We start from the raw sequence: 10,670 nt of genomic DNA, 5'->3' as shown, positions 1-10,670 counted from the left end.
CCCTCTTTCTTTACATTGAGTTCATATTCCTTTCGTATATTTTGAGCCGAATATGTGGGATTGGATGTTATTGTTTCAGAGCATGTGATTTCTTTTCCTAGCAGTAACGGGTAATTGTGGTTAGGTTCAGATAAGCCTCAACTGGTCTTTGTAGTTGTTGATAGAACTTAGCAGGTTCCCACTTGGTGCTTGACAAAATGCTTCATGAAGTTATAATGCTACTTTTTTAAAATAGGGATAACTTGATATAGATCCAATTTTGTGAGCCATTAGTAGAATTAATCCATTTCATTGAAATAGGTCCAATAATTAAGATTCCACGTATGCTTATTTGTGGTTTGTACCATATTTACCCCTTAGGCTTACGAATTGTTATAAATACACAAAATTTCTTAATTATGGGATTATTTGTCGTTTAACTAATCCCTTAATTGTAGGATTAGTTATAGCCATATAATCACCTCAACCCCCAATCCGTTTCATCCCACCTTTTTTCCTTCTTCCAAACAATTCCCTCTATCAATCCTCCTCTTTTTTGTCTCTTCTTTTCATGGGTGATATTTTTGTGTTCTTCTCTCCAAATTCGTTCCTTTAATGAAGGTATATTATATCACATTTATATTTATATGTTCCGCCATGTAGGTTCCTAGCATTTTTCTTCCAATACAATAGGTAGTTTATTTTTGTTTTGCAGGTAGATTATATTTGCTTTGTAGGTATAAAACATTTTTCTTCCTATACAATAGGTAGGTAGTTACTAGATTATATCGGTTTTGTTTTCTTTATAAATAGTAGGTAGTTACTAGATAATATTTTAGTTTGAGTATTTAAATATTCAAAATTTAAAAACTAAATAAATGATAAAAAAATTAAAGAATTTAAATATTTTTATCTGAAGGGGCAAAATTGATATCAAAATATGTAATTGGATAACTGGACTCAGTCCCAAAAACTACCTATGTTGTTGGACCTAGATCCAAAAGCCCCTTTAAAATATGAAAACTCGTTCTTTTCCTAAATTACTTCTAATTTTTTTGTTGTCAAATATTGTTAGAAGCGTTTTTCAAGCACCCTAAACAAACCCAAAGGGGGAGATGCATGAGTGCCTGTGGAACTCATGTCGATTAAAAAGACAAATTGGGTGATTCGACTTTAAGCAAAGATAAAACGTAATTATCTTCTTTTGTTTGTTTCTTTAACAAAACGAGAGACTCTAATTTTCAAATATTCCAAAAAAATATAAAGTTGGATGCATTGGAGTCCATTTTCCGATCGCCATCTTCCCTTGCCTTTTTCTTCTTCTTTTTATTTCTTTTCGCATGTATGTTGTGTGGTGTCCTGTCAAGATATGTTGAATCCTAAGTCAATCCACTATTTTTTAATTAAGAGAAAATTCTATCTAAAGAAATGCAACTGCTACTTACCAACTAGTACTGCGATTTAGTAAGGTTCATCTTCAGTTATAAGTGAGACGTCTCAGGTTTAACTCATAAGAATGACGATGACGTATATTGAGTTCAATACTTACTTAATAGATGACCTATTGTGTGACCTAGCTCAATCTTCCATCTCCTTAAAGAGTAAAATATCATTGTATAAAAAAGAAAAAGAAAATTGAATATACTTCATTTATATTTCTTTTTTAACTTCTCTTCCTAATTAAATCAGAGTAAATTGATGAAAGTGTGTGTCACATTCCGATCGGGGGTCCCCACCACATTCCGGGCTCGACTCCATTGTAGCACGATATTGTCCGTTTTGGGCCCCGACCATGCCCTCACAGTTTTGTTTCTGGGAAGTCACACGAGAACTTCTCAGTGGGTCACCCATCCTGAGATTGCTCTCGTGCGAACTCGCTTAACTTCGGAGTTCCGACGAAACCTAAAGCCAGTGAGCTCCCGAAAGGCCTCGTGCTATGTAGAGATGGGAATATACATATAAGGCTTACAGGATCCACTCCCCTGGACGATGTGGGATGTTACAATCCACCCCCCTTAGGGGCCCGACGTCCTCATCGGCACACTACCGGCCAATGATTGGCTTTGATACCAAATTGTCACATCTCGGCCCGGGCCCCCACCACATCCCGGGCTCGACTCCACCGTAGCACGATATTGTCCGCTTTGGGCCCCGATTACGCCCTCACGGTTTTGTTTCTAGGAACTCACACGAGAACTTCCCAGTGGATCGCTCATCCTGGGATTGCTCTAGCGCGAACTCGCTTAACTTCAGTGTTCCGACGGATCCCGAAGCCAGTGAGCTCCTAAAAGACCTCGTACTATATAGAGATGAGAATATACATATAAGGTTTACAGGATCCATTCCCCTGGACGATGTGGGATGTTACAGTGTGCCTCCTTTTCATCTCAAATATTATGTGATTAATTAGTGTTTTGTTTCCAAAATGCTGAATGAATATGACAAACACATGCACGTAAAAGCTAATTGTAATGTAAGCAGCACCTAAGCACAAGCTTACTGTCCGATTATCATTAATTTTGATAATTGTGCAGGCTTAGCAGGTAGATCTCGTATAATTAATTATATTAATTAATATTGTAGCCATAACTTCATTATTTCTGATGCCTTCAGTTCATCGTGTACATGTCTTTTAGAAGTTACAGTGCTAAAATTGTTCCCTGCACCGACTTGGTGACTTTATAATTTTTTAGAGCTTTTCATGCACCCGCTTGGTGACTTAAACCATAATTCAATCTTAAGTTTTTATTAACTTTAACTTAGTTGGTTTTATTACCCTTTACCTTTCGTTATTCTTTTTTATATTTCATTCATGCCTTTTTCTCAGATTCACAATCGTTGGTTTTACTTTTACCCTTGCAAAGAAAAGTAAATTATCAAGTCTAAAATCTTGTGAGAATAACATATAAGCAAATATGGCCTAAATTAAATATTTTGCTTCATATTGTTTGTATTGACATGCTCATTTCTTTTGCTAAAAAATTGTAACGTAATACAACAAACCGCCACTAATAAAGACCGCGACAGAGAATGAAGAATTCATCGATCTAACAGTTAAATAGTTTTTGTTTTAATGATACCTGTCTCCACTTGATTAGAGATGTCTCACGTTTAACTCACATAGATAATAATGACGATATATTGCAGATTGAAAAATGCATTCTCATCACTTGCAAATTTTCATTGCAAAAAAGCCCTAGAAAAGAGAACATGGAGAGACTCACATCATATGACATGTGTGGGTTATCATAATATGAAGTACTTGACCTATAATTGAGCTTCCATAAGGAGAAAAGCATTAGTTTTGGTACTTTTTTCAAGAAAGATCAATCACCATCTCTTTGCCTAAGAGGGAGGGGGGGGGGGGGGGTTGGATATGAAGTACTTGGACCTATAATTGAGCTTCCATGAGGAGAAAAGCATTGGTGGTGGGGGGGGGGGGGTGGGTGGGGTTGGGGTTTGGATATGAAGTACTTGACCTATAATTGAGCTTCCATGAGGAGAAAAGCATTAGTTGTGGTACTTTTTTCAAGAAAGATCAATCACCATCTCTTTGCCTAAGATGGTTGGAAACTTTCACATATGATTGATAATTTTAATATTGTTCTTGTATTTGAGAATCTGGGGGGGGGGGGGGTAATTTTTCTTGGTCTAAAGTGGATTACGTAAGAAAAATTATACATTACAATAATAATAACCACCCTATCGAATAAAGGCATGCTAAAATTTGAAATTTGTTAGACTTTTGGCCCAAGTGAGACTTTAAGGATTTTAATTACTTGAAGCCGGTTCAAGCATTATTCAAGTGACGATATTTCTAAATCTTGAAGGGGAAAAGGAAGGATAAATATCTTGATTGTGTTAAAGAAAATGTCTACTTTCAAACTTCCAATCAAACAATTGGTTCCAATTGTCTAACCTTAGAGATAAAAGCATAAAAGCATCTCCAAGAGAATTGCTATATTTACTTTTTTAAGAAATATGTAGAGCAACATAGAATTTCCTTTCTCACTATTACCATTAATTATTTTTTTTCGAAGGTAAGAATTTCATTATATTTGAATTGACAGGTTTACATTAAAAGTTAAAGTATTAAACAACCACTCTAACTCAAATTAGTCCCAGACATAAAAGCCCCCTCCCGTAAGGCAAAAGAGGCTACTCCGTATTATAAATACGAGGCGCAAAAATAAAATCTACTGACCTCAACCGTTGCTTCACATATTGAATATAAAGAAGAAGAGCTTCAGTTACAACATTTGGTTGAACTTTGCCATTATCATATCCACAAGACCCTTAGAATCTGATTCAATCTGAACCACATCAAATTGCATATCAACACAAGCAAACAACGCAGTCGTTAATCAAGACTTAACTAGCCTTAACTCTTCAACCTGCATGTCACGCATCAGTCTACCTCTTATGTGTTTTGTACCAAGAATATAACTTTTCCAATACCTTATACTGAGATGTACCCCCACATTTTTCTAGTATGTCACCATCTGGGGGAAAAAAAAAAAGAACTTTTCAGTGAAGGGGCTCTCCACCCCCACCGGTTAGAAGATATAAAAGTAATAATTTGCAAGTATTCAACATATATCTCATAGATATTACAGCACGTTAGTAAATGTCAAAACACGAATAAATATTATAAGCAGTAATAACTGTTGTAGTCATATTTATAATACGAATAAGATTATGTAAATCCTAGGGAATTTAGGAATGTATCTTATATTCCTATTAGGAGTAGATTACCTATTCGATGTTGCAATCCTAAAGGGAAAGGTAACCTATCCTACTACTAAAATAAAGGCACAATGGGGTGAATCAAAGACACTTCACAATTAAATCAATCTCTCTTCTCTCTCAATATTGCCGAACCCCTTTCTCTCTCTAAACCCTAGATCATTCAATCAAATAGGCCTACAACACGTTATCAGCATGCTCTTTCCAGAAGCTAAGGAATTGACGCATCGTAGGAGGAGGCTATCATCCACCACATTCAAAGGCTTATTCGTTTTCTGCTAATCAGGTAAGCTTAAAATAAAGGAAGATATTTGAAACATCCACGAAGCATGAAAACATTCTCCATGATGCATGAACCCCTCTATGTTTATATTTTTATTTCGATATATATATATATATATATATTTGTTTCATGCATCGCACAATTAAATTGTTATGTGGAAATTGTGAGTCAAAATATATAAAATAAATTAGAAGCATATTTAGGGTTTCCTAAACCCTAAGGGATTTTGAAAACTATATGGGAATGGGATATGGTGTGGCATACCACCGCACCATCACTATGGACACAGCACCAGGCCACGCCCTAGATTTCAAGGGTAGGGCCTAAAGCCTTACGCCCAAAACGTTGCCAACCCAGATTGGCTGGGTCCACTCCTGCATGCCGCAGCCTTTATAGTTGCTGGGCTCAATGCCTGCCTCGGCTTGTATCCAATCCAACCCAGTTAGCTGGGATTTTCCCACAACTCGCGTCCTATGTAGCCAGCCCTCGCGGTTGGGCTTCCCGTGCCAAACTTGCAAGCTTTTGAGCTTGCTCTTGTGCCCCCCTTATTCGGTCCAACTTCGAAACCCAGCTGCAGTTGGGGTTTCCCTTCCTCATCCGTGGCCTGCAACCATCACTCTAGGTCCTTTGGGCCTTGCCTTATGCCTAAGGCACCCAAACCCGGGCCATATTACCCACGACACTAAGCCCAAATTATTTTGGGGCTATATTTTTCGACCAATAATATTATTTTGCTTCTACAATCGACCATGTATGGCCTGATTTATTGAATTAATTAAAAGTGACATGTTGTCCATTAATCTGATAATGAATCCAAAATTATTGACCTAAAATCACTTTTGGACATTAACGATTCAATAATTTATTTTTATACTTTGAACCGTCACATACTTTTGTAGTAACGAAGCTCTCACACTTGAGTTCCCTAAGAACCTCAAATCCACTATATCCAAATTAGTATATTGCATTATGTGTTTCTTACAGAAACCTCTCATTATGAACTAATTGTTCATAAAATTAAATTGAACCTGTAGTTTCAAATTTAGTGTCTTTGAAACCTGAAGTTTTCATTCAAAACATACCACATGAAACCCATAGTTTTCATGCATAAATTAAACCATTACATGTCTATAGAACCTGTATGTTCTATGATATATCTCTATGGCTTACCATATGACTAATCACATTTTCTCCCTCTGTTTTAGGGACATGTCAAACTTGAACAAGCTCGATTTCTCCGCTCTAGAAGTCTCTGGAAGAAACTATCTGAAGTGGGTACAAGATGTGAAGCTCCATTTAACTGCAAAGGGCATTCGAGCCACCATTGAGGCACCTGTCGCCGACAAACCTGTTGACGAGGCTCAGAAGGCTACTGCAATGATCTTCATTCGAAGACACATCCATGATGCACTGTAGACTAAATATCTCGTTGAGGAGGACCCACGCACTTTTTGGCTTGCTCTGGCCGATTGTTTCGATCACCAAAAAGGCATATACTTGCCTGAAGCATGACACAACTAGCAGCATTTTTGCTTCCAAGACATTAAGGCCGTGAATGAATACAACTTTGAAGTTTGTAGAATCCGTTCTTTGTTGAAATTCTGCAAAGTGGAACTAACTGAATCAGATCTCCTGGAGAAGACCTATTCGACCTTCCATGCCACTAATATTGTCTTGCAGCAACAATATAGGGCACAAAAATTCACCAAGTTTTTGGATTTGATCTCTATTTTACTTCTTGCTGAAAAGCAGAACCAGCTTCTGATGAATAATCATCAAGCTCGATCCACTGGCTCGAACGCTGCACCTGAAGCGCATACGGCCTATTCTAGCAGCCATAAACGACGAAAGAGCCGTCGTGGCCGTGGAAATGGGTGGCAAGCCCAACCACAGGCCCAAGGTTAACAGAGTGCCACACCTAAGGGAAGAATTGTGACCCAGTAACATCCATCACTCGTCCCTAAGGTCCCAAACTTCAACAACAAGGGCAAAGCTCCAGTTCAGGCTACTTCTCCTAAACTGGACATGTGCTATCGCTGTGGATCAAGGGATCATTGGTCACGCGTATGCCAAACTTCCCCTGAGGCTACTGCCAAGTATCATTCTTGTCGTGAGTCTAACTTTGCATATGTGGATCATTCGAAAGATGTAACTACATCAATAAAGATATCAGATTATCAGGAGGCATCAGTGCCTAAGGATGAATAAATTAGACTTTTTTTTTAGGGTGTTTACCCCTAGTGGCCAAACCCACTAGGAGTGGCCGGCCCTACTCCCCTATTTTGTTAGGTTTATCGTTTAATTTTGAACAATTTTTCTATGTATTTGGAATAATTTGTTTGGTTTTGATTTGTTTTCAATTATGGATTGTTATTTGAATGGATATTATTTTCTCGAATTGCTTAATTGAATGAATGGACTTATATCTATGCATGTGACCAATTCAATCAATTTATTTCTAGGTATGTCTAGTGGGGAAGTTAGTTGTATGGCAGACAGTGCAACCATGCACACCATCTTGCGTGAATGACACTATTTTACTAACTTAATACCCAAGAAACTCATTTGACAACTCTCTCAGGCCCATCCAACCTGATTGAAGGATATGGAAAGCCACATATCATGTTGTCTAATGTTACAATCTTGACTATTAAGGAGGCACTCTATTCTTCACGTTCCAGAAGAACGTTGCTAAGTTTTAGAGATATTCGAAATAATAAATATCATTTTGAAACCACTGAAGATCATGGTTCTGAATTTCTTTGTATCACTTCATACGAATATGGTCAGAAGCATATTCACGAGAAGTTGGAACGACTGCCATGTGGGTTGTACATTACAACCATTCGCGGCATAGAAGCCCACAGTGTGGCTGGCCCTATGCTTGAGTTTCAGGACACTTTGTTGCTTTGGCATGACCGTTTGGGACATCCTGGACTTGACATGATGCGCCGTATCCTCAAATCGTCTCACGGGCATAAGTTACATCCCTATGTTGGAGTTCCACCATGCAAAGCGTGTTCTTTAGGGAAGTTGAATACTCTACCCTCCCATACAAAGATTATTCACGACCCCACTAAATTTCTTAAGAGGATTCAAGGGGACATTTGTGGACCAATCCAACCAACTTGCGGACCATTTAAATATTTTGTGGTGTTGGTTGATGCATCGACAAGATGGTCAAATGTTTGCTTGTTGTCCACACGCAACGCCGCGTTTGCTAAACTCCTAGCTCAAATGATTAAGCTAAGGGCTCACCACCCTGATTATCCAATTAAGTCAATTCGACTAGATAACACTGGAGAGTTTACGTCACAGACTTTTGATGATTATTACATGTTAGTAGGGATTGATGTGGAACATCTTATGCCCCATGTTCACACCTAAAACGGCCTGGCAGAAGGTTTCATAAAGCGCTTTCAAATGATAGCTCGGACTTTGGTTATGCGAACCAAACTATTGGTATTTGCCTGGGGCTATGCAATATTGCACGCAACTATGTTGGTCCGCCTGAGGCCCGTCGCTACTCAACCACATTCACCGTTATAGTTGGTCACTGGATACGGCTTGATGTCTCGCATTTACGGGTGTTTGGGTGCGCCATTTATGTGCCAATAGGGCCGTCGCTACGTACTAAAATAGGTCATCAGAGAAAAATAGGAATCTACGTCGGTTATGATTTGCCATCAATTGTTTGCTACTTAAAACCCTTGACATGAGATCTTTTTACCGCACGTCTTGCGATTGTCACTTTGATGAGACAGTCTTCCTATCGTTAGAGGGAGATAAGCATGCTAACATTCCCGTAGAATGCCACGAATTGTCGTGGTATGCTCCCACTATGTCTTCTTTAGATCCCTGCACTGGCCAGTGTGAAACTGAGGTGCGTCGAATTATAGATCTTCAGAGCATTGCTCAAAGTATGCCGGATGCTTTTAAAGATCTAGCTAAGGTGACAAGATCACATATACCCGCTGTAAACACACCTGCAAGGATAGATGTACCCTGCGTACGTCAACAACCTACCTGGGAAGGCTGGACCATCCCCGAAGGTAGGGAGGCCGCACCTTCCACGCGACAAGGTACATAGGCAGCTAGCCAATCATCTGCTCCGACCCTGAAGCGTGGCAGACCCCTTGGTTCAAAGGATTCACAACCTCAGAAAAGGAAAATGGCACCAACTAGTGAGCCTAGTTTGAATCCGACCATCACTCACTCATCCGTTCCAACGTATGAGGTCATTCTAGATTATGATGATGCTTCAGATGAAACATACCGGCCTCCCAAGAATCGTGAGATTTCGGTCCACTACATAGTATTGGATAAGGTTTGGAATAGGAATAAGATGATCATCGACGATGCATTCTCGTACTCAGTAGCTACTGATATCATGCTTAGTGATGACATTGAACCACGTCCCGTTGATGAATGCCGATGTAGAATTGATTGGTCAAACTGGAAACAAGCAATCCAGGTCAAACTCGATTCGCTCTCAAAACGTAAAGTGTTTGGACCTATTGTTCCTACACCACCATGTGTGAAGCTTGTTGGCTACAAGTGGGTTTTCGTGAGGAAGCGTAATGAGAAAAATGAAATAATGTGATACAAAGATGCCTCGTAGCGCAAGGTTTCTCTCAGTGCCCAGGGATTGATTACGAGGAGATGTATTCCCCCGTAATGGACGTTATAACGTTCCGCTACCTAATCAATTTGGTAGTTTTCGAAAAACTGAATATGCAGCTTATGGACGTGGTAACCGTGTATCTCTATGGGGATCTAGATACGGAAATCTAGATGAAAGTTCCAGAAAGACTTCTATTGACCGGTTCAAATAGTTCTAGACCACGGAGCACAATCTCAATTCGGTTGAGGAGGTCACTCTACGGATTAAAACAATCCGGGCAGATGTGGTATAACCGTCTGAGTGAATATTTGACAAGTTAGGGTTATGTGAACAACGAACTATGTCAATACGTGTTCAAAAAGAAGTCACATTCCGGATTTGCAATTGTTGCAGTTTATGTCGATGACATGAATCTCATTGGGACTCCCGCAGAGCTTGAGGAAATTGCTGCACACTTGAAATCAAAATTTGAGATGAAGAATCTTGGGAAAACTCGATATTGTCTCGGCCTGGAGATCGAGCATTGATCGGATGAAATCCTAGTACATTAATCGAACTACACCTAAAAGGTGTTGCATCGCTTTAATGAGGATAAAGCAAAGCCTTTAAGTACACCCATAGTCGTTCAGACTCTAGATGCTAAACGAGATCCCTTCCGTCCAAAGAAGGATGAGGAAGAGATTTTGGAACCCGAAGTTCCTTACCTAAGTGCAATTGGGGCTTTATTGTACTTGGCTCAGTGCACTAGACCCAACATCTCCTTTGTTGTGAATCTTTTGGCAAGATACAACAATGCGCCCAGACGCAGGCACTGGAATGGTGTTAAAGACATTTTCCACTACCTCAAAGGTACTACGGATTTGGTCTTGTTCTATACTAACGAATCTCCAAGTGTTACCGCCTTCTATGGCCCTCGGATTGATTCTTGCCTTGTTGGTTATGCAGATGCTGGATATCTGTCTGACCCACATAGAGCACGTTCTCAAATAGGTTATGTCTTTACCGTTGGAGACACCGCTATATCTTGGAGGTTTACCA

The sequence above is a fragment of the Pyrus communis genome, chromosome 2 (genome assembly GCF_963583255.1).
Source record: "Pyrus communis chromosome 2, drPyrComm1.1, whole genome shotgun sequence".
NCBI classification, from domain to species: Eukaryota; Viridiplantae; Streptophyta; class Magnoliopsida; order Rosales; family Rosaceae; genus Pyrus; species Pyrus communis.
Note: the sequence above shows the minus strand (reverse complement) of the source record.